General features: G+C 44.8%; 1 protein-coding gene across 1 annotated transcript in view; it reads right to left on the bottom strand.

Annotated features, from left to right (window-relative positions):
* The window catches only part of ARHGAP26 (Rho GTPase activating protein 26), a 597,030-nt gene extending 573,205 nt beyond the window's left edge, over window positions 1-23,825 (bottom strand). The window contains exon 1 of the mRNA XM_065554977.1: window positions 23,455-23,825. The gene's annotated coding sequence lies outside the window, so the exon portion shown is untranslated. The remainder of the gene's footprint in view (window positions 1-23,454) is intronic.
* Between the last annotated feature and the right edge of the window lie 675 nt (window positions 23,826-24,500).

The raw sequence follows: 24,500 nt of genomic DNA on the forward strand, positions 1-24,500 counted from the left end.
TAGGTCCATCAATGGCTATTAGCCAGGATGGGCAGGGATGGTGTCCCTAGCCTCTGTTTGCAAGAAGCAGGGAATGGGCGATAGGCACTCGATAATTACCTGTTCTGTCCATTCCCTCTGGGGCACCTGGCATTGGCCACTGTTGGAAGACAGGATACTGGGCTAGATGGACCTTTGGTCTGACCCAGTATGGCTGTTCTTATGTTCTTATTAGAATGATACGTTACATGACCATCCAACATCTTGACAGAGGAAAGGTCAAGATGGACAGGGTCAGTCTATCAGTGGTGCTTAGCAACAGTATGGGAAAAGAGCCCAACGCACGAGTGGCAAACCTTTCCACTGTGGCTACAGGTCCATTTGCCAGATGGAAGTTGAAGCATACTCTGCTTTCTGGCTCACCTGCAGGCCTCAGCCTGGGCTCTCTGGTGGCTAACACCTAAGCACCAATTCAAGGGAAAATAGGAATCCTGCTTCATGTTTCCTCTGTTACCCTTGTCCATCATTAGATGTCAAACCATCTTCAACACTACCCCACTGTGGCTTAGGCAGACCATGTACCCTAACTCCTGTTAATGGAAAGGCAACCACTGACAACATGGGGCACCTGGAATGGGATGCCGTGAGAGGAATAAAATACCACAAGGATCCTCCAGTGATTAGACCCTGCTGTCCATCCCCAAGAGCTCTGCTCTCTGGGGACAAACAGCAAGAACAGTCCAGTTGCATAGAACTACCTCCATGAGACACAGGAAGCCTCGAAGGCACCAGAAGCGATCCAGCAGCATTGATGCATTTTAACCTCTGATTTTTATTTCAGTGAAGTTACAGATACACTGCGCACATCAAACGAGGCATTTGGGGGACACATGTTGTGGTGCAATCAGATGAAGTTATGGCCCTTTGGTTTAGTTAATTCCTGCTCCTGTGTGCATTTAAAAATGTGGTTGATTTAGGATATTTACAGTGAAGAGACAGAAAATTCATAGGTACTGGGGTGTGTCCTGCTCTGTCAGTAGGAAAAGGCTTTTGGACAGGAAGGATTTATTTTCTTCTTTCAAAAGGTTAGGGACACATAAAAAAAAATCAAGCTTTTTTAACATGGCTACAGCTTGGTCTTTAGTATAACGAAGCTGAATGCAGGCTTAAATCACCTCAGCTGCAGAGAAACTTTGCTGAGACACAAGGGCTCCTCTTAACATCCAGCCCCCCTTCTCCCCTCCGGTGCACTGTTTTCATTTCACAGTGTGTAGCTGTGCTTTTGCACCAAACAATTGCAAAGTAAGTTGACTTTAAATGTACAGTCATGACTAACTGGATTAACATAAGCAGACAACAGTGTGACAGAAGGATGGAGGCCGGAGGAAAAGCCAGCAGGACTCCCCCTCCCCCACCAGTTTTAAAGTTTATTCAGCCAAACTTTAATACAACAATATGTCCGTGGCCTGAGGCAGGTGTAATTTTCATAATTTATGGGTCTCTGAGACAGGAAGAAAGCTCCAGGTTTTATTGTGTTTTGCACGATAAATGGCATTCCAATTGTCTGCGTGTTATTCTTTCAGGCTGCGCTGTCTGGCAGGAACACAAGTTCTTTCGGAACCCACCTGTGCCTGCCACCCTCAGGCACAGGATAATTATGAATACATCTGTATGTGTTAAGCAGGAGATGATTGAAAAACTCGCCTCATTTCCCCATGTCATTAGAAGACACTTCCTGTATTGACATGTATATTAACACTCAACAGCTACAGGCTTGAAATAAACTCCCCTTCTCCCCCACCCCCCTTAAAACTCTTCCATTTTTATACTTTCCCCTCCCTCTCTGCAGAGATGCTTTTCATGTGGATACATGTACACTTGTTGCAGCAAGGCGCTGGCTGCAGAGACAGAAGAACAGCTGTCCCTTGCTCTTTTAACATACATAGGCACACAACCCATGGGACCAGGGACAGAGCATCCTACTCTGAAAAACACCTGTAAACAGCATGGCCTGTCTGGCACATGGCCAGCCAGGCAAAAGTACTGGTCAGAGGCAGTTGGCACTGGAGTGGCTGGGTGTCTGCAGAGATCTGCAGAAGATGCACAGTACCCTGACCTATTTTGCAGCCAGTCGGTCCCAGTCTCTAGTAGGTTGCAGATTTGGCTTTTGAATCTAATTTGTCTAGCCTCCAAGCGTTAGGGGAGATCTCTGCACCATGAACAAAGGACAGTGAGAATCAGTTCTCTGGAGGGAAAGATGAGCTTTAAATAATTATTATTGCATTAGTGTCATAGCACCAGGTTAACAGGGCAGATAATATGCAAGCTTCCCACCCATTGATATGGCAATGGCATCAAGGTTAGTGCTGTGACAGTCATTTGGCCGCACAAGTAAAGGTTTCCTCTCATGTTATGGATTTTGTGCTGTGGACAAAGGTCAGTTTGGACTAAGAACAATTCACCAAACTTACCAACTAAACCAGTATTCAAACCCAGATCTTCATAGGTGAAATAGCTCAGTCAGTCACTGTGTCCCTGAGCCCAAGAAGGCCCTGCATAGTGAACCTTCCTGGGCATTTAGAAACCCCCAGGGAGTACTATGCTACTCTTTCTAAAAGAGTTGTAAAGACCTTACAGTGCCACTTGAAATACACCATAGGTCAGAATGCAGTAGCCTAAAAGGAACATATAGTGAACCAGCAACATGCCAAACATAACATGTTGGTGATCACAGAAGCAGTGTTACTAGTTTATACCATTGTCTCCAAAAAGTGGTGCATTGTTTCCTACGATTGTATTTATTTATTTTTTTCAAAGAAAAAATGTAAAGGAGCACAAATTCCTCCGCTAAGTGCAAACATAAGAACTGCTAGGTGAAATAAGCAGGTTTTCACAACAGGGTTCCCTCTAATGACATTTTAGCGGTAGCAAATGACTAACCAGCTGCACTATAAATATCAGAGGAGGGAGTACAGTCTCTAGAAGCTAGAGCATGGAGATGAGTGGGAGTAAGTGTAACCCACACACCTCCTGGGTGTGGTGTTCTGTCCCGTTTCGTGGCACCGAGACCACTTAGAGAGAGTTAAATGAGTCTGCTCTACAGCCTTAGCTAAGAGCCAGTTGGCTTTTAGTTCACGCAGTAGAGGCTCATGTACTAAGCTCCAGAGGCCCCAGGTTCAAACCTGCCTGCCGCCGACCGGGGTCTGTCGGTGTTACACAAGGAATCCTAGGTTCCAGTCTTGCCTCTATCACAGATGCTCTGTTTGTTGCCAGGCAAATTACTTCAACTCTTTGCACCTGAGGATCCCCAGATATAAAATAGGAACAAAAACTGATTTCCCTGTCAGGGGTAGCGTGTTTGTAATACACTATGAAACCAGATGAGAAGTGCTAAGTGTTGCTATATTATTGTTTAACCACCTGAGAAACAACCAGGCTCGCCGCAGCTGTTCTCTGTGTAACAAACCCCATCCAGATCTGCAACAGAACCAGTCATCCAGGTGATTATGGTCATATGGAGAAGGGGAATAAATCAGTGAAAAACCTCCTTCCATGGCTACTGATCTATTAGCTGCAGCTGCAGCCCTGTCCCCCATCAGTGCCTTGTTTCTGGAAGCAGCATCTACCTCCCATTGACCTTGGAGTGCCAACTAGCTCAGTCGTGGGGATAAACTGCTCCCCAAAGGCAGGAAGCACTCAGGATGGCAACACAGTCAATCCTGATCCACCTTCTGGCTTACTACGTAGTTGAATGGTGTGGGAAGTGTTCCCCAGGCATTGGGCAGTGAAACCTCAATCGCTCAAGAGTCCAATCACATGTAAGAATATAGACCAATGAGAACATAAGACAGTAGCAGTAATTTATAATGGTTAAAGAGATTATTCCAAGAGTTGGGACATGAGCTGTATAAGTCAACTTGAATTAAAGAAAGTATTCGCAGCACTTGTAGAGGGTGAAGGACTTGACCTTTAAATCATATGAAACTGGACCAAAACTAGAGGGGATTGGTCGATCGTTGGTCGAGGATATGAGAACACTTTGCAAATACAAGTAATGCTGAGAAAAAAACACACTGAACTTTTCTTGAAAGTTACCAGCCCGGCCAGAACATATAAATCTGAACCCTGGTAGAGTTTGGCATATTGATGTCTTGTTCACAGGGCTTTTGAAATGTTAATTGATCATTTACATTTCCCCAGCTGGAAGTTGGCCAAAGAAATCTTGCTGATTTTATGGGGGAGATGTTAGGGTGATAATCCAAAATTAGTATCTGTTTTAAAAACATTTTTATTACATTTTCAGTAACTAAGCAACCCCCTCTGTGCCCCCCCCCCCATCTCCAAAACCATCAGTGCAGGGTGATTATAAAACAAGGGGACATATACATTACTATGCTATAACTTTATGTTACAAAGCTGCTATGGCTTGAAAAAAAAAACGTGGGATTTTTATTTAATAGGAAGTGATGGGAATATTTACAGTTGAAAAGGAGAGGCTAGTGCCCAGAAAGAAAGAATGGAATAGTCAAGGTAAAGAACAAGAACCAGAATAAAGGTATAAACATGATTCATGATCAGATATGATCATCCAGGCTGGGTACAATATGTCCAACACAAAGTCATAAAGATATAATTCAGCAGGCCCTATTAAAATCTAATGTCACATTTAGCCCAATTCTGCAAAATGCTGAGCACTCCCAAGAGGGGTTGAGTACCTTATAGGCTCAGACTCAGCATAGCTCTCAGGTTTACAAATGTTGCCAGATCTGGTCCTATAAACGGATTATATTTAGCGTTGCCAACCCTCTGGATTTTCCTGGAGTCTCCAGGAATTAAAGATTACTCTTTAATAAAAGATGTCATCTGATGAAACCTCCAGGAATCCATCCAACCAAAGTTGGCAATCCTAATTTTATTGGCTCTAGCAAAACCAGCCCTTTCAAATTTAGCTTGTTCCAGCATACGGTTAATCTATTGCTCTTTGTAAATAGGATACAAATATTCTCCACCCCCTGCATATAGACACATACACATTACGTTATACATATGTAATTAGGCACATACATTCATTTGGTGTAAGGAGACATAACTTGCTGCTAGTCCACTTAGTGAACAGTTTCTACTCTGTTTATATTGAAACCTGATAAGAAATTCAAGGCCTGGTCCTCCTGTGCCTTGGGAAAGTTATTTTTACAGGCTGCAAATTGACATTCATAATGTACTGCTGATACTGAGAACTTTCGCTCATTCACCTCTCAAGCTGCCAGGTCCCAAATACTCGAAAGAGGGCCACGAGCAGAACTGCGGCACAGGAAACTTTAAATTAGTTTGGCTTTAGTTCCATAACAGACATACCAGTTTCTCTAACTTTAGTTTCCTGAGTCAGCCTTTCCCTTGTAAATAATTCCTAACAGAGCCAGCAAATGCCAAAGTGGTGTGGGATGGAGTTAAATCTGGGGTAACGAGAGGGGGAAATCCCATGTAATGATGAGAGTTTGGCTCCACTCAGATAAATCGAAGGCCAATATACATCACACATATAAAAAGCCTGGCTTTTTGTGAGGGTCAGACAAATGGTTTAGATAAAGATAAATTGCCTTTGCATTTTGTTTTACTTCTTAATGAGAACTCCTGTGTGACACAGTGAATCACTAGGCTCTTCCCTTGAGAGCCATAAAACTTTAAAGATCTCCATCAAAGAGTTGAGAGCAATAGCTACCGTTCAGGGGGCACCTATGTCTGCATACAAAGCAAATCCTTCCTATTCAGAAAATAAATTAAAAGGTCAAGGCAAAGTATTTCTAAAGTGGAAACTCAGTTTTAAAGATTTGTTTTCTGTAGCTTCTATTTCCATGCGAGGTCTGGGGAAAAGTGATCCTGGGAAAGTTAAATACTCTGTGGCTTAGTGCATATCATTTGAATAGAAGAGCAAAATTACCCCGGGGATAGTACCACGAACACGTCAAAATGGCATCAGAGCAGAAAGCAGGATTAAAATATATATATTTTATGTTGCTAAAGAAAATATTCTGAATAGATTTTAGGGCCCAACTTTTCCAAAACTGAACATTGATTTTTGATTGGACACCCAGAAAGTGAGGCAATCCAAAATAGCTTGGGCCTGATTTGAGCAGCTACTGCTTTTACTAAATTCAACTAGAGGTGTTTGTGCGCCACCCTTCTGAAAAATCAAGCCTTCAGGGTCTCCCGTGGGCAGGGCCGGCTCCAGGCACCAGACGAGAAAGCACGTGCCTGGGGCGGCACATTGTAAGGGGCGGCATTCCGGCCAATTTTGGGGCGGCACATTCCGGCCGCCCTGCCGTGGTTCTTTTTTTTTTTTGCTTTGGCAGCCCGGTCCGCCGCTCCGGAGCTCCCGGCCGGGTCCCCACGCTTCGCCAGTGCCAGCCCAGCCCTGGCCCGGAGGGGCAGGAACTAGCGATCCCCGCCACTCACCGTGCTGCTGAGCTCCCCGGGATGCGCCACTCCCCGCCGCCTGCACCGGCCTCCACCTCCCGCGCCGCTCTGAGCCCAGCCCAGCCCAGCCCAGCCGCCTTTAAAGGAGCGGCTGAGCCAGCACCTCCTGCAGCCCCTGGGGGCTCCTCCTGCCCAGCCGGGAGAGGCACCCCAAGGCCAGAGGGGGGAGCCCCTCTCGCCCGGCTGTGAGGTGCCGCCCTTCACGCCCCTGTGAGACGCCTTGACCGCCTTCCACTCGCTCCCTGCGGCTGCCGTTTTTTTGTTTTTTGTTTTTGCTTCGGCACCCAAAGCTAGCAGCCACTTTTGAAAGATTTTGGCTTTAATATCTTAGATTTAAGATATCAGAAAATTGAAAAGTATTCAGTGTTCCAAAAAATGGGGGGAGGGAAGATGTTCACTACAATACTGATTGATTTTTTTTTAAGCATTTTCACAAGATTGTGTGTGTAAATTTGGGCTGGTGAAAGGTGCTGGGTTGACTGAATCAGGGTGCTCTTGTGAAGTGAGCTCAATAATCCCACCAATGTCTAAATCAGGTTGTCCCACCTGGGCTGTACACTCAAACAAAGTAAATCAAAAAGCTCCCTCAGTGACCTAAACACAAAGTGTGGCCAGCAATAGGTCCTGACCAGGCCTGGCTTCTTGTGGGGGGAGAGGAGAGACTAACTAGTCGGTCAGTCCGTCCTTCCGCCCACCCACATTCTGGTTTCACCCAAGAACTGCCATTTAACAAAAGCAACCAGCCCTTTTTATTTGGCCTGCTGGGCCCTGATTGGCTGCTCCCAACACTTCTAGCTCTGGAGGACCAAGTCTTGTTCCATCAGCAGCTGACCCGGGGAGGCCTTTCTAGGCAATCTGGAAGGCCCAAAACTCCTGCTCTTCTCCTCTTTAAGGGCCACCTCCTGGGATGTGATGCACCAAGGCAGCAGAATTTCTGGCAGAGGGCAATGATTGCCTGGTACCAGTGGTGGATTTTGAGTTAGTGGGGCCCTGTGCGCAGCTTCATTTTTGGGGGGCCACTCTCGGGACCCAGCCAAGAAAAAGAACATTTTATCTTATCTCTCCCCCACCCCACCCCCTTTTCATTCTTTTTTTCCTTCATCCTCCTCCTAAAAGTAATGGGAAGTATAATTAAAATAAAGTGAGGTACCTTGATTGGGGCAGGGGGTTAGGGAGCAGGGTGGGGGGTGGGCTCTGGGAGGAAGTTTGGGTGCTGGGTGAGGGCTCTGGGCTGGGGCAGGGGGTGGGGTTGTGGGAGGAGAGGTGAGGGCTCTGGAAGGAAGTTTGGGTGCAGGCTCTGGGCTGGGGCAAGGGGGCGGAAGTGAGGTAGGGGGGCAGCGCTTACCTCAGGCAGCGCGGCTCCCAAAGCAACCAACACACACACACACACACACACACACACACACACACACACACACCCTTCCGGCAGCGGCTCCTGGGGGGGGAAAAGGGGGTCTCCACGCGCCGTTGCCCGCAGGCGCCTCCCCCGCAGCTCCCATTGGTCACAGTTCCCAGCCAATGGGAGTTGCAGAGTCTGTGCTCAGGGCAGGGGCACCACGCAAAGCTGCCTCCCCCCCGCCAGGGTCATGCAGACATGCCAGCAGCCAGCCTCTTCCAGGACTGGCGTGGGGCCATGAGCCACAGCATGCAGCCTGCCTGCCTGCCTGAGCCCTGCTGCACCACCGGCCGGGACTCAGGGGCAGGTTGTCAGATATTTGTCCTGCATTTTGGGGGCCCCCTTGTCATTGGGGGCCCCATGCCACTGCACGATTTCATTTCATGGTAAATCTGCTCCTGCCTGGTACACCCCTTCACACAGCCCTAAAGGCTGGAGTCATTTTCTCATAGAGTTAGTACAGCACAGAACGAAACACTGCAAGTGTTCCCAACCCAGACGTGCACGGACCGCCCCGCTATGTGGTCAGAGGGGAGTTCACTCTCCATAACCCATGTAGTCCCAGCCTAGCCTGCCATCCAGAAGGACAAGGGTGAGTTTTGTGCTATAGATGCTCAGGGCCTAATCTATTGACTTCAGTGGGCTTTGAATCAGGTCTTTGGTCTAGTTACCACTTTAAAGTCATTTCATACAGGCCACTGAACAGGTAGCAATAACTTTCAGTCTGACCTGGGCATCTACTCATGAAAGGCTCTGTAACCCTAACTGTTCCCCTGAGCCAGCCAGACCCTATAGCATGTCCAGACTCTCACCAGCAGGGGACAGACTAAAGCCCAGTCGGATTCTCTCATTTAGAGGACTTCTTAAGACACTGCCCAACAACCTGTCTGCAGCTTCATTTTAAGGCAGTTTTTAAAGTATCTTTTATTGACAGTGGCTGATTACACCTCTACTACCTATGGGGTCATAGAGGGACCGCTAGCTCCAGAAACCCCATACCTGGCTGCCAACCCCATCTGTAGCATTACTGACTGAGTGGCTGCTCCCTCTCAGCCTCTGTTCCATCCCAGTTTAGCCATGGTCTGGTTTGGCACCAGAAGTTAGCAAGGTACCACGACAACTCCCCTCCCTAATTTGCTTGTCAATCTCCTAGCATGGTGGCTGACCTGTGATTGCTTGATGCCCGTGGGGACATCTTGCATATTCAGAGGGGTGGGGCCCTCATGTCTTTCCACAGGAGGCTGGACAGGCGGGGGAACAGTACAAACTATGACTGCTGCTATTTATTGATGTGGCGTTTCAGTGTGACATTTCACACACGGTTTTTGGAAGTTTCTCTCATTCAGGAGGTCCTAGCTGGAGAAGAAGCCCTGAATACTTCTGCATACCAACAGCCAGAATCCTCGCTGGGTTCAAAGCTATGCTGGGCTCGGCATTGTCCACCAGCCAAAAAGATTCTGGCCATGCACATGTGCATGACCAAGTTCTTCTCCACGCCTGGAGAACACTCAGTTTAATTGTTAGCTGAGCCACCTCGTGGAACAACTGTTCTCACCTCACTCACAGCTAATTCTTCACTCTGTCTTCTCCTAGCATCTCCAGAGGTCCTTCCATTGAAAAGCACGTTAGAAATATTCATAAGCTCAGTCTCACCGCATTCCTCTTTATCCCAGTTTTACAGAGGGGGAAACCGTAGACAGAAGCTTAAGCAACCTACCTGGGGTTGCACATGGACAGTGTAAAAAACAAGTAGAGCACAAAAATCCTGATTCTCAGCCCCGGCTCTAACCACTGGACACCAGTTCTTCCATTAAACACGATTACAATAACTAGAAGAATTGAGCTAGATCCTCAACTGGTATATCTCCATTGCCGTCATTTAAGCTATGCCAATTTACACCTGCTGAGGATATGGCCCATTTTCAGTAAGTACGAATTCTAGTTTGATGATCACCTAACTTAATACACTGGGTGGAATAAAAAGAGAACCAATACCAGGGTTTGCAATATCCTGGTCTAAGAATAGGAAATACAACAAATATTGCAGTACAAAAATCAAATTCTGTGGCATAGTTAATATTGTGTTAATGGTGCCCACCACACACCAGATTATTACACACACAAAACCGATGTTGAAAAAACAGTAAGATTGCAAAGTCAGCCACTGCAGCATTATAAAATACTGGAATTTAGGTTGCCCAATGGAATAAGAATTAAAGATGCAATTTCACCCTGTAAAACCACATTGACCCCCACCTTCCCAATTGGTCATTATCAGGGCTGTGATCTTAAAATCCACAGTATAATCCTCTGAGCACGTGCAAACACATTTTTCCGAGCCTTATAACTTGGCCAAATTTTGGCAATTTTTTCAAGGGAGTGGGAAAAGGCACATCCTTGACATCAGGGCAAGTCTCCCTATCCTCCATTTTAGCTGAAAGTTTCCAAAAAAAAAAAAAAAAAAAAAAAATTCAGCCCCAGGCAGATACCCAGTGGAGAATATTTCAGCCCAAATGGTTTGAGTCTGACAAAGTTATAAGCAACTGAAAACTAGTTGAAAACCACTGGCCTAGAATACTCAAATGAGCTCACACAGTGTATAATCTCTTCTGAAAACACACACACATTATTCACATTGTATTAGAGACGTGGAAAAGTTAATAGTTCTTTGGTTTTGATTGTTCTTAAATATAGCAGTTTTCACTGACTTGTTTCCTTCTTACAGAGAATGAACAGAAATTTGTGTGTGACGAAACACCAAATAAACCATAAAACCAAGTTCCACTCAGTTCTAGGTATGTTTGTGATTATGTTATACCATTATATAACCGCTTTTTCCTAATCAGAAACATCTATTCTTCTCGGCGCATGAAACTCAGACGTTCTGCACAACGTCCTTCCATTTTAATCGGCCCACTTGAGTGGATGATTATGTTTAGAAAAACAATATTCTCAAGTCCTCTAGTCTAGTCCAAGGTACACTTGGACCTACTCAGTGCTATAAAGCACATGGTTAATTTAATCTTTACAAGAGAGCCCTCTTCTTCAGATAGGTGCCTAAAAAAATCCACTATTTTTGTTAGTGTATTTTATTATTTTTTCCTTAAAAAGGTTGCAATAATATTACCACTGATCTTACACTTCAGGTTATAGGAGCCTGATTCAAAGTCCACTGAAGTCAACAGAAGCCATTTAATTGACTTGGGTGAGCTCTGGATCAGGCTTATGAGTGGGAATTTTAAAAGTGCCTAGTGTTGACCTAACTCTGCTCCAATTAAAATGAATGATAAAAATCCCCTTAACTCCAAAAGGTGCATAGTTAGGTCAATAGTAATTGCTTTTGAAAATTCCACCCTACATTATATTGTCCCCGAGAAGGAGAAGCTGTGCTAGGAGGTGGAGAACTCATAGGATATGCTTCTATGAAATCTGATAGAGGTTTCCAGGTTTGAGTAAGATCAACTATGGTTCTATTTTACTTTTTTTTTTTTTTTTTGGTGTAGCTAAGCACCATCCTACTGTGACAATTTGTCATGACTCTTTCCAATCTGTCCTGATGCTTCTTGGAAGAACATCCATATCATGGGCTGGCTGGCCTTTTAAGGCAAGCTGGGCTCAGGCTTGCCCAGGACTTAGCAGTTCTCCCTCAACCTCAATGAGGAGCTGGCAACATTAGGGTTAATTTGTGATCCTACCTGGGTGTAATGGGGCTTCCTTAGGAAGACGGACCCCAGCTGTGATAGTGTAGCAGGGAGGGCACTACTTACATATAGCTGGGAGATGATTAAAGAATGAAGACCCTGGAGGGAGGAACAAGGGGCATTCCCCTCAGGAAGAGCCTGAGGGAGTCAGGGTGAGGCACCCACAGGGAGCTGGGTAGGTTCCTGGAGGGAGCCCTGAGTTAGGGTCTGTAACAGGAGAAAGAGACCCAAAGGAAGCAGAGTACGTTCCTGCAGGGGAGCCCTGAGCAAAGCCTAGGAGGATAAGGGAATAGAAGGGAAGCCCAGGAGGGGCAGAAGATCAGTTTATGTGGTATGTGGAATCCCAGCAGGGAAAACTCTGGGGAGTCAGCACTCTAACAAGAATGAGGAAAAACTGAGAAAAGCCCAGGAGGGCTTATGTACGTCAGCTGAGACTCGGAGTACCCCCGAAGGGGGGTGAACTGTTATGTGACCTAGCTGGAGGGCCAAGCCACAGAAAACCCAGAGAGGGTGTCAGGAGAAGACATCAGCTAGGACTGGTCATCATGGCCAAGGAAGTGACCACTTGGGTGCAGGGCCTAGTGGTATAAAATTTGAAATCCCCAGTAGTGCTATGTCCAGGTGTGGTGGCCTTACAGGTGAGGATGCACCCTTGCAGTCTGTTATAAAGAGGTCTACAGATGTCTTTAACTGCAGATAAAACAGTAGATTTTAGAATTACTAGAAAGAAGATAGAGGAGCAGGGATAAAACCCTGGATGATTCCAAATCATGAAATGTGTAACAGACAAAATTTCCAAACTTTGGTGCTCAATAGCTAGAGCTCCTGACTTCCCACAGCTCCCATTAATCAGGGTACTTTTATTTAGGTGCCTATTTTACCTAAATCTGGCCTGTACTTATAAAGAGTAGTTTGGTAAAGAATAGTATTTGACATCTATAACAAAGAGGTTTCCCCCAGTCAGTAGCCAATATGGAGACTCTTCAGTCAGACAAGCTCTTGTCCTCCTGGCCTCTTCCACGTTACATTGATTATGGCTCAGTTCATAGAGCTGCCCCATCAAAGGGTTGTAGGTTCTGTTGTTGCACCAGGAAGATTTTTAAATATATGGACCGTAGGGATGGCTTGGCTTAAGGATATGGAACTAGCACTGAAGTCTTGTGTGTTTTGACCCCCCCAAATGCCAGCAATACACTGTCTCCACCCACAGCTACTGTTTTGATAGGCTAGAGTTATTACCCCAGAGCCATGCTCTCTTGATAAATTGAACTTCAACTTTTACTAGTATTTTACCCTCTGACCAATACAAGAACGTCCCTAAAAAACAGCATCGACCCACGCAAAAGTTAGGGGGAAGGTTCATTGACATGTGACATTTGAATGAAAGAGATGGGGGAATAAAACAAGGATAGAGAAGGATCTCAGTTTCTTACCCCTCGTCCCTAAGGGGAAAAAAAGAAACCTAAGAAATGCAGCTGGTAAATGATGGAACTTTACTTCATGTCCCAATGAAGTGAGCACAAAATGCTGGTTAAGATTCCAACAAGGCAAGAATGTACTTTAACACTCCCCTGGCCACCTCCTTTTCAGAATTAGCTTGGCTGGATGTTGTAAACTGCAAAAGGAAGCCCAGAGTCACAAACAATTGCAGGAACCTGACAACATCAAGTTCCTGCGGATTCCATGGGAAGTACAGTTTTAACCACTCCAACCTGTCTGTCTGAGGGGAAGTGGGCAATAAATAGCAGCCTAGTTGTTATCAAGAGGATGTGAGCTATTTATAAAAATTCTTGGGGTTTTTGAACTCTGTTTAAAGAGGTAATATCCTTCTTAGGTAATTGGGGACTAAAATTCTAAAGCAAACAGAATTGCTCAACAACCTTTGGAAAAGTTTTAAGATTCATGTGGTTACAGCAAGAGACAGACAAATACTAATGCGTCTTGTTTGAAACAGCTGCTATATGTTGTCCCTATGTCTACAGACGGGGAACAAAAGGTCTTTCAATATGTAATTCCGTATAGCAAGTATGATCTTGGACAATTGACAACTCCTAACATGCAAGTATTTGCCACCTGCAGGTCGACAGTCCACATGGTTGGCATGGGGTTTTTTAGTGAAACAATGTTTTACCTGTAGAATGCTTTTGGGACCTTTCAGGATGTAAAGTGCTTTCTATACACTATACTTCCAGCACAATTAAATTGTAGTCATCTTTGGGGTAGAGGGTAGGCGTCAGCTGGTGCACAGTTCTTTAGGAGAATTTTTGGTCGGAGGTACAACTGAAGAGTTCATAGGCTTACAGAAAGTGTCATCATGTCTTTGATGTCCATACAGAAACAACAGGATCTCCTTGCTTACAATCTCTCTTATCCCATCTACCCACAAGTGGCCTGGAATTATATATCTTTTAAAGGAACACTCTCCTCCATTCTCATGGGGAGAATAGTTAATGGAGAAGACTTCGGCATCAGGTAGAAACACCATCCAAGTCTTGGTCTACACTGAAAAGTTATGTAGCTATGCTGATATCAATCAGGTTTGTGAAAAAAACAAAACACACCCCTGGCTGATGTAGTTATGCCAACAAAACCCCTAGTGTAGATGCATCTATGTCAGCTGAAGACAGCTTCTGTCAAGATAGCTAACTTTGTTGGGGAGGTGGTATTCCTACACCAACAGAAAAGTGCCAGATTGTAGACATATCCCAAGTCTTTCACAGCTTGGGCACTGGGAAACAACTGTGATATAGAAGAGCATTCAGGAGGAAGAATGGAGTCGTGGAAAAACATGGAGCAAGATAGATACTTTGACATCCTGTGTGACCATGGTTAGGTCACAATCTTTCAGTCCTTTGGTTACCCCATCTCTAAAATGGGGATAACTAACTCACAGGGGTCACAAAACTAAATTCATTGATACTTGTGAATCACTGAAATCCTTGGACGGAAAGGACTGTGGGCCAGATGTGGAGCTATCATAAGTCAGGATAATACCACCGATTTCAATGGAGCTACTCAGGTTGACACCAGCTGAGGAGCCGGTCCCATATAACTACTGTCCTGTAACCTGAAAGCGTTTCTCTTGTTCCTGTTCATTATCCCGTAATCAGCATGTCCCAAATGTGGTGCAATTCAGAAACCTACATCAGCTGCTTTTTTGTATTTCTGAATGCACAAGGAACAGCCATAAGGCAGTCAACATTTCTCTTCTGTGGGAACCACACACAAAGTTGTCCTCACAAAATGATGGCATGGTCTAAAATACATAAACATGCTCAAAAGAAGGAAAACCATGAAAATAAGGATAACAAACAATAAAGAGGAACACATTCACAGAATCTGTTAGTGTTTATGAGTCACCAAGACCTTCCTGCCTTGTCTTATAAATTGTGGGAATCTGCAGTGGTATGTCCTCCCCTTAAACAACTGAGGCGCTATTTTCCTCACATACCCAGCAACTGGGGTGAGGGGTGGGGGACAGCGCCCTTTGCAAAAATGAAAGATTTTTTTTTTTTTGTCAAACCAAATCGGAAGAGCAAATGCTTCAAGGCATGTAAACAAAGGCAACTGCACAAGCCATCTCGATGGAATCATGAACTGTTCTGGCCTGGTGCTCTTTACCAGCGACAAAGGAATTAGCAACGGAATGGATATGAAATGCCAGGACAACTTAGAGCTTGGGACATAAATTCCTTATTATAAACAAATGATTCCTCCTTCACTCGCTGTTCCCCCCTCCACCCACCATTGATAAAGATTTTGTTTCATTATTGGATATTTTACCCCCAAAACCCCAACCTAGAATTAACACTAGATCACAATAAGATTGTTCTGTTCTATTCAGGTTCTTATGTCATGCCTATCACCAGAATGTTGGGAAGTTGACCCCTGGATCCAGACACCCAGGGTGAAATCCTGGCCCCACCGAAGTCAATTGGAATTTATCCACCGACTTCTAGTACCAGGATTTTGCCCCCAGGCTTTTGGCGAGGTGTTCAGAACCTCTACAATACTATCACGAATGGTACTGTCTGAGAACTCATGTGTGATTGTAGAGCTGAGGGAGTACTGAATGGTTTGTTTCTAGGAGTCTTGTGCAAATAATTTCTTTAATTTTGATCCATGTGGATTCCCAACCCCTTCCTTCCCAGATACATTTTGCTGGAAGTTTTCAGTTTGTGTCTGAACAATTCAAATACACAAAGTGGAACTAGGTAAAAACCAGTAACATTCACCCACTTTCATGGCAAAGCTTCAAACGCCATACATCACCCCGGTTAGCTCAAAGCCAGGCCCAGTTTTGAGAGTTTGGTCTGAGTTTCTCCTAAACCCCCAAAACAAGTATGTTTTTATAGTTAGGGCTTTCCATACCAATAATGTGCACAGATAAAGTTATAACTAAAAGTTACACTACATGCTAAAAAAAAAAAAAAAGGAACCAAATACCAGGCTTGTTGGAGAGGGGTTCAGGACTCATACTACAGTAATGAGCACTCTGGAAAAATTTGAGAGAGATTAAATGGAACGTGAATCTCAACCTGGATCCAAATTTCAAAGCTCACCCTCATGTCTAGAGGGGTGAATTTAAAACCCCAGAATCTAACATTCTTGAGGTTAGAGGATGGTTTCAAGATCTGAGTGTGAATTTGGCAGCTTGATTTCTTCTCTAACAACAGAGTTAGTTTTCTAATACTAGCTATTTTCAGGATCCCATCAAACAGAAATATACCTCCTTGGTATAAATATAGGATCTGATGCAGTGAAGTGCTGAGCATCCCCAAATCTGATGAGACTATAATATTAATTGCAGCTAGTCAGCATCTCAGGATCAGACCCATAATCCCTATGAACCCAAGAACAAAGAGTAGTAAGAAGAGATGTGTTTATTGGCATTTGTTTTCAGAGTTGTAACTCTCTCCGCCGCTGTGCCGCTATTTACTTACAATGTTTTCTTGCATGTTCTATTTGTGTCTGCTGTTAGCTTTTCTAGTTTTCAAAAGTCTAATTTGGGTTCTGTGATGTTGTGCAGTCTATATGGTTTTATAAAAACATGATAATAAGTGAATATAATGTAACTGGAATATGCTTCATGCAAAAGGTCTCTTGTAAGGTATCATTACAAAGCTTATAATCTACTGAGTGTGATCATCCGATTTGTATAAATGTACCACTCTTGTATCTAAAACTAGAAATATGAAATATAATTCTGAGGGCCTATTGTAATTATGCAAAGTGTGGGCCACTAATGGTGGTTTGGAATCTTGATGACTCCCATTGCCTGCAGATGGCTATGTTTACCTGTGAGTCTTCCTGTATATATGTGTGTGCTGGCAAGTGGGCAATGAAGTCTTGCAGTGACATGTGATCATGTCACCTGAACTGGAATCCATCTTTAACCTGGTGCTTTTCCAGTGAGGGGGGGTGGAAACCCAGAGGGACAAAGGGTTTCCACACACACCCCCCTTATCCAAAAGATATATAAAGATATATGAACAGAACAAGGAGGAGATGGAGGAGCCATCATGAAGGATCCCCTAGCTATCACCTGAGCTGGAACAAGAGCTGTACCAGGGGAAAGAATTGTGCCCAGGCCTGGAAGGTGTCCAGTCTGAGAAAAAACTTACTGAAGCATCTCTGAGGGTGAGATTATCTGTATTCAGTTAAATTAGACATAGATTTGCGCATTTTATTTTATTTTGCTTGGTGACTTACTTTGTTCTCTCTGTTACTATTTGGAACCACTTAAATCCTACTTTCTGTATTAAATAAAATCACTTTTTATCTATTAATTAACTCAGAGTATGTATTAATCCCTGGGGGAGCAAACAACTGTGCATCTCTCTTTATCAGTGTTATAGAGGGCGAACAATTCAGGAGGTAAAACAGATTTATTTGGGTTTAGACCCCATTGGGAGTTGGGCATCTGAGCGCTAAAGACAAGCACACTTCTGTGAGCTGTTTGCAGCTTTGGGGCAAGTAATTCAGACCGTGGGTCTGTGTTGGAGCAGACGGGAGTGTCTGGCTCAGCAAGACAGGGTACTGGAGCCCTGAGCTGGCAGGGAAAATAGGAGCAGGGGTAGTCTTGGTACATTAGGTGGCAGCTCCCAAGGGGGTTTCTGTGATCCAACTTGTCACAGGTTCTTCCCTTTTTAATCCTACACATCAATATTTCCACATTATTCAAGGGAGTTGGAAAGAAAGTTGCCATAGGACTTAGTGGCAGGCAAGGCACAAAAGATTTGTAGTTTGGGTAAGCATCCAAATATGAACATTGTTCCTGGGTGAATTCTGCATGACTGTGCGTGTGCAGAATTTATGTCCCCCGCAGATTTCTTTGCTTTCCCGCAGAAAAATGACTTTCTGAATAGGAAGCAAAGGGAAGCCACAAGAGCAGTCATGTGACCCTCCACAGCAGTATGTTTCAGGTGCCAAGGGTAGCTGGCAGAGAGGTAAATCACTGTGGGGGGCAGGACTGGGGAAGATCCTGTGCCAGGATCAGCTGCTAGTTCCAGCTCAGATGGGGAGAATAGGACTTCCCCTTCCCCTGCACGGCATCCGGGGCTGGGTCAAACCCACCCCAGATTTCTCCCACAGTTGCAGAAAGTTCTGCAAACTCCCACACACACATTCACTTCCTGCACCTATCACCCCTCAGCTGCAAGGGGAGGAATCCCTGTACATGGAGCTGCTCCCCCATCCACCCAGCCCCTGTGCATCCAGACCCCCTCATACCTCACCAAGCCTCACCTCCCGCCCCCATGAGTCCCACTCCTTCTGCACCTGGACCACCCTGACACTCTGATCCCCACCCCATTGAACCCCAACCAGCTGCACCTGGTTCCCCACCCACTGAGCCCCACTTCCTCAGCATCTGGACTCCAACTGACCTCCACACACCCAGAACCCCCGCCAAGCTCTATCTCCCCCACACCTGGACACCCCCTCCACTGAGCCCCAACCATCTTCACCTGGATCCCCCTGCAGAGTCCCATTACCGTTGCACCCAGAACCTCCCAACAAGCCCTTGTGAAGCCAGATCCCCCCCACCCAGATTCCCCACTGAGCTGCCTGCACCCAGATTGCCCCACACAGAAGCCTCTCAACCCACACCTGGATCCCGCACACTGACCCCCTCCACACTTGGATCCTGTCTTTCTGAGCCTGCCTGCCCGCACCTGGTGCACCTGGCATGAAGGCTGGGGCCCTGGGGTGTTTCTGGGGCAGACATGGCCCTTGTGCTGTGTCAGGGTTGGGTGCAGTTTCACTGCTGAGTCTGTGTCCCGGGAGGGGGAGGGGAAGCCTGCACAGTGATCTACCACCTCTATGCAGTCAGTGGCCTGTGCTCCCCAATGCCATACTGGAGCTTCCACATTTATTTGCCAAAGAACATTTGCAGAATTTTAATTTTTTGGCACAGAATGCCCTCAGGAGTAGAACATTTTCTACAGGTAGCAGAAGTGCACAAAACCTAAATGAGAATGCAAAAGGCAGCAGGATACAAGCACCTACTTAAGCACACTGATTCATTCTGTGCAACTATCAGTCTGTCCAGGGACTTATATGGCTCTCATCACCGTACATAGTATCTGAGCACAATGATCAAAACTGGCAGTATAAACTGAGTCCTTTTACTTAAGCAACATATTTGCAGGCTACTGCCAAAGTACCTCATCTTCTGTTTCCAATGTCAGATTCTCCAGCTTAAATTTTTCTGGGAAAACGCCAACATCCATTGGCCAGTTAGGTAGCTTCTATGGATTGCCTGTCTTTCCATTAAAACCCCACAGGATGTGCTGCTTTTTCAATCTAAAGGAGATAGTGTGATTCAGGGGCAATCAATACTGGCTCTGTTCAACAACGCACCTCTGTTTAACATTCCCATTCATCTAGCATGACTCATTCGGTCAGTTCAGAAAATAGTTTTCCTGCTTCCTCTAGGTTTCTTGGTTTTCATGCCACAAGTGATGGAAACAAAAAAAATGCTATAATAATGACAATACCAAAAAAGGGCTACCCCCAAAATTACATATTTTGGTGGAAACAAGGGAGTTGAAAAACCTGAAATGTCAACCAGAAGTGAGATAATTTTATGTTTGCACTAACGAAAGGACACGCTTCAGCAGCAACTTTCAACACCAATAACATCTCACTCGCTTTCCATGCATGGAACAACTATCACTGCAGGAAGCACAGCCCAGAGCTCTGAGGTGGATGGCTAAATGAGAGATGACAGGTTGTAATAATTGCAGGGACCTTGTTACTGACTGGGATTCACCCAGCAGCTAAAAATACTGAGAAGAAAAAAGACTTTAGTTTTAGTGCAGGATTTTTTTTCCAGGTTCCTTAACAAGCGTATGAAGATCCATGAGCCTCCAAATATGAGGGGTATTGCCCAGCTGCAGGGAGGGTGATTGTGTTTTTTTTCTTTTGCTCTTCATCCCACTAATTGCTAGGGCAAAGCAAATTCCTGGTCCCTACTGGGCTGAGCAGTGCTTCCAGCAACTCCTCAGATGCGGTGTTGTCAGAAACAGCAGTTCACTGATAGATCAGCAGGTAAGCGTAGGTTTGGGGGCAGCAGGAAAACTGACATCCTATTCTCCAGTGCCTGTTGCCATCATTTAAGCCTGGACAAAGAGTGTGAAAGAACTATAATTCTGTGCTGATAAAGTTCTGCAAGTGGAATGACAACACCAGGTGCAAGGCAATGGAGAATCAGGCCTTTGGCATTTTGCTCCCTCGCCCCTATCAGTGCTGGATAATTCCAGCTCTGCAACTGACTCCCTGTATGATCTTTGGCAAGTCACTTGACCTCTCTGCTTCCATTTGCTTTTGTATCTACCACCCTCCAGCAGGTGTTTGGAGTAGATCAGTTTGTAAACCTCTTTGGAAGTACAGATCTATATGAGAACTAAGTATTAATACTTTTTCATTTCATTAATGTCTTTCAATAGCTACCGCTAGTCTTAAAAACTGATTAAAAATAAATCTGGGTAAACTTTAATATCCACGACAAGTTAAAGGCCAATTGTGTGTGTGTGTGTGTTCGCACAGTGCTGCATAAAACCCACAGAACTAAAGGCAGATCTCATAGAGGGATCCTTATGGGTGGACCCCATACTTGGATGTCTGATGTCATACTCCCTGATGTCAGTGGGACTCTGCAGCCGGAAGAAGCCGCCCATGCAAGTCCAAATGCAAGAGTGGGGCATAGGAAACTTGCTACCCAATGTAGTGCTTACTACCATGAGTAATCCCACTGAATTCAATTAGTAGTAAGGCATACTCAGTAGTGTTTGCCGGATTGGACCCAAAGAGATCAGAAGGTATGGGCTAGACTGCCTGTCCCAATCAAAATACTACACAAAACATGCTAATAGACACTAGGATTAAACTGGGTTCTTTATTGTTTAATTTAAGGCCAGGTGCACACTAGGCATGCTTTGCCATCATAGCGATAGCAGTGTACTAACCTGTCCGCCTGCAAAATTGTACTTTTGAAATCATAGCTTGATCCAATTCCCCCAAGCAAAATAAATCATAGCTGCAAAAGCCCAGCTTTTCTGGTCTAACTGGCTACACTAGGGCTTTCTGTTGGCATATTTGCGTTGGTCTGAGACTGTACTTCAGCACCCCCCTGACCAACATAGCTATGCCAGCAGAGGTTTGTAGTGTGGCAAATTGTAACACCTTTTTCCTCCTTCCTCACCTTGCCTGGGCTCCCATGAGCATCCTGAGGCATTATTTCACACCCTCCCACCTGCTCAATTCATAGTCCTTACCATACTCCGCAAGCTTCCCACATACAGATCTGTCCATATGTAGACAACTGCATCGTGACAATTGCAAAACCCAGGCCTTTGCTGAAAGGAGCCAGTCAGCTTGGTAGTGTCCCATGATGTGGAGGAGGACAAATGCTCACTGGGCGTATTTGAACTCAGGCCTCCGCACACCACACTCATTCAATTGTGGCATTTGGAATGAGACATATTAACCACGTTATTCAAGCACGGTCTTCAGCATCAGGGCCGGCTCCAGGCACCAGCCAACCAAGCTCGTGCTTGGGGCAGCAGCTGGTAAGGGACGGCCAATCTTGGGGTGGTGGGGGGGCAGCGCGGCGCGGTGCTCTGCCGGGGGGGGTTCGGCGGCGCAGCACTCGGGGGGCACGGGGGAGGTTCCACAGGGAGGCACTTTTTTTTGCTGCTTGGGGCAGCAAAAAAGTTAGAGCCGGCCCTGTTCAGCAGACAGACTCCAAATGCTCTATGGAGAGATAGCCTCACTTACGTGCAGCTCTGGTGACTGTTGAGTTTATGCTTTTCCTTCTACACTTACGGTTGAGTGAGCAAACCTGTCTCTCTTGTGGGTTTTGTTGTTTCAATGAAGCACATTGAAGACTGTGTTTGAATAGCGCTGTTAAGTGCAGTTGACAAGATCAACAATATTTTGTAATTGACAATTTCTGGGCACAAACAGAGTTAGGACATTGTGTCCCATTAAAACTAATATGTGCAATAGTATTTGATGGAAGCAAATAGAGGCATCTTTAAAGTGTAAGGAGAAAGACCAGTGGGTGTTTATGTCCCAAATAACTTGTCATCTCTGTTTGTACCTACTACCTGTCATAGTCTAGATTTTCATTTCCCCCCTTCATTTCCACTTATCAGTATAAACTTTTACTCTGTACTTCTCCCTGTATTTATGCAGGGGCTTAGTACAAAATGTGTTAATCTTAGTCACTAATGTCTTAGTGTTCCAATAAAAATACAGGGCCAAATTTTCAGATAGTCCAAACTGTTGTGGCTCCGTTTAATTGAATGGAGCTAGCTGTGAATCTGGCCCACATTTTTATGTACTTCTACTTCATCTGTACATGAGTCTTTCTGATTTCCAGTCTTTTTATTCTCTTGTCTCACATGATACTCTTCCTCCCTCCATCTTTGAAATAGTTGTTTTAAATGTTTTTAACTTTTCAGTTTTCACATAGCCTATCAGACAGCTGGAATTGCTCACACTTTCCCTCTTCCCTTCTTCTTTGAGTGCAATGCAGAACAAGAATTAACCGGTCAAGGATACATCCCTAAGCAAAACATTCCATATACTATTTCAGTTCACATTTCATTCTCCGTGTGCTGCAGGACAAAAGAATTTTTCCACAAGCAAAAAAAAAGAATGGGAAGAAACATCAAATGTGAAGGTCTATATGGTCAGATCAAGATGAACTAAACTGATAAGTTTGACAAAGTGTGGTCAACTAAAGATCTACTTCCCCCTACTTCATAACTACTTATACAATTCATGTAATTCTGCAGAATCTTCAGCATTGACAGACTTTCTTAACATAGAGGAAAGCACAGCAGTTGCTGCAACAGATCAGATCATTAGCCCATCAACATTATTCTCCTTCCTATGCAAGCAGCCAATATTTGACATTTCAAAACAAGGTCACATCCCTCCCTCAAAATGTATCAGGCCAACCAAGCAACGTTATGGCATACAGTAAAAGGACACTGGGGATACAATCTCTGAAGGAAGGCTGAACAACAAGGCTGATTTCACTCCTCTCATTTGCATTTAGCTCAGCCAATTCCGCTGTCTCCTCATTTTTAAAGCTTAGAAAAAGAGTTATCTGCCTAAAAATGTTTCTGAAACACTCAGCACATCCCTATCAAACAACGATAATTCTCTCTTTAAACTGCAGAGAAAAGCAGGCTTCTGGACATGCAGTGTATACTTGACATGGTTAACTTTCCTACGCATTGTCCAACCGCCTTACAGTCAAGCTAAACAATGTGGTTTTTAAACAGTTTTGTCCCATCCACACCAGACTGCCAAACCTTGGTGGAAACCATTTTAGCTGGAATTAAATTTCAACATGTTCCCCTCAGTGTAGGTGTAGCAATGACTTACCTTCTCTTCATAAGACAGCTGCTGCTGCTTCAGTTTCACCTTGATAATTGGACAAGTTAGCTTCCAGGCAAACCCCAAAACTTCTCCCCTTCTTCCATAGCTCTTTGTTGAAAACCTAAAAGCAGCTCCTCCTCTCTCCAGGTTGCCCCTCAGTCTCTGCATGTATAGTCCAAAACGCCATTGCTTCCTCAAAATGCTTTTCCCCATCCCAACCCCTATCTATCCCTCTAGACTTTCCCAGGCTCTTCTAAAATACATTCCAGGTGTTTTGGCTAGAAAGATCCAACAGTAGGGTCTGTTCCCTTCAGGGATAGGGGTGCACAGTAAGTGTTTTTTTCTTCCCTAGTCTCCCTCTTACTAGGGAAAAGGAAGTACTATTATATCCCTATCCCCTTTCCCAGCATACATTGCTGCCCAGCCTTCAGTTCCCATGGTTCCTCTTGACTACAAGCCCCAGAATGCTTTTTTTCTGGGATGAATTAGGAACAGGGCCAGAGCTGGATCCTGAACCCCTCTTAAAAGACCCGTTTATCCTTGCACACCAGGTAAAAGTATGTTGATAGAACTTATGGTATTCTGTGCCTTGTAAAGAGCTGAGTCCCAGCAGAAGGCTCTCAGAACACTTTAATCATTGGAGAAAAAAGGGAAATCCTGTTTGACCATCATGAAATCCTAACTCATACAGACTCAATCAATCAAATCTCATACAGATGGCAACATGCACACATAGCCTGTATTTTAGGACTCTTTACTGTTGTGAAGAACCACTTCACATGGGTCCAGATAAAGAAGCATAATATGGTTTGCTATATCCTATGAATAACTGACATCTTGTGTCTACTTCATCCTCATTGTCACATCTTCCAAGTCTCCAGCAAGAGGCACCGTGGAATCACTAGCCAGCTCCAGACTGGGCCAAACATGAGTAGGCTCTGCCAAGCTTCCACTTCATCTCATCACCCTGTTTGGGGATGTTTTTAGCTGTGCATATTGTTCCATTGTTTTTATTTACTCTTATAAACATGAGTGTCCATCCACTGTTAGAG

This window comes from Chrysemys picta, chromosome 8, assembly GCF_011386835.1.
Source record: "Chrysemys picta bellii isolate R12L10 chromosome 8, ASM1138683v2, whole genome shotgun sequence".
Lineage (NCBI taxonomy): Eukaryota > Metazoa > Chordata > Testudines > Emydidae > Chrysemys > Chrysemys picta.